The sequence below is a fragment of the Wasmannia auropunctata genome, unplaced genomic scaffold (assembly GCF_000956235.1).
Source record: "Wasmannia auropunctata unplaced genomic scaffold, wasmannia.A_1.0 LD336088.1, whole genome shotgun sequence".
In the NCBI taxonomy this organism is placed as follows: domain Eukaryota; kingdom Metazoa; phylum Arthropoda; class Insecta; order Hymenoptera; family Formicidae; genus Wasmannia; species Wasmannia auropunctata.
The window spans coordinates 476,217-476,555 of NW_012026802.1; the positions used below are offsets into that span (position 1 = coordinate 476,217).

Below are 339 nucleotides of genomic sequence, written 5' to 3' on the forward strand. Positions count from 1 at the left end.
TGTCCTCCGCCGGTGGTCTGCGTGGTTTTGTCGTATGCGTACACCTCTTGCGTTTGTACCGCTGCGGATCTCCCTTCGGGCGTCGGGCTGGTCTGAGTTGCCCTGTCGGCCGTGCGGTTCTGCTGCGTGCTGGACTCTGCAGCTAATGGCGGTATGCGAGGTGGTACTGTCAGGGCCCGTAGAATTTCCTCCGGTGGTGGATCCTCGCCGACTCTGCCTGGTGGTTTCCGCTGTCGTCGGCGCGGGTCCGTTGAGGCTGGCCCGAACTCGATGGCCACGAGTCTCCACTCTTTACGCCGAAGTTGGCTTTGCTGGAGGCCTTGCTGTGAAGCCGGAGCG

General features: G+C 62.8%; 1 protein-coding gene across 1 annotated transcript in view; it reads right to left on the reverse strand.

Moving 5' to 3' along the window:
• Positions 1-339, reverse strand: part of LOC105448361 — a 37,511-nt gene that overhangs the window by 4,639 nt on the left and 32,533 nt on the right. The gene's annotated exons all lie outside the window — the stretch shown is intronic.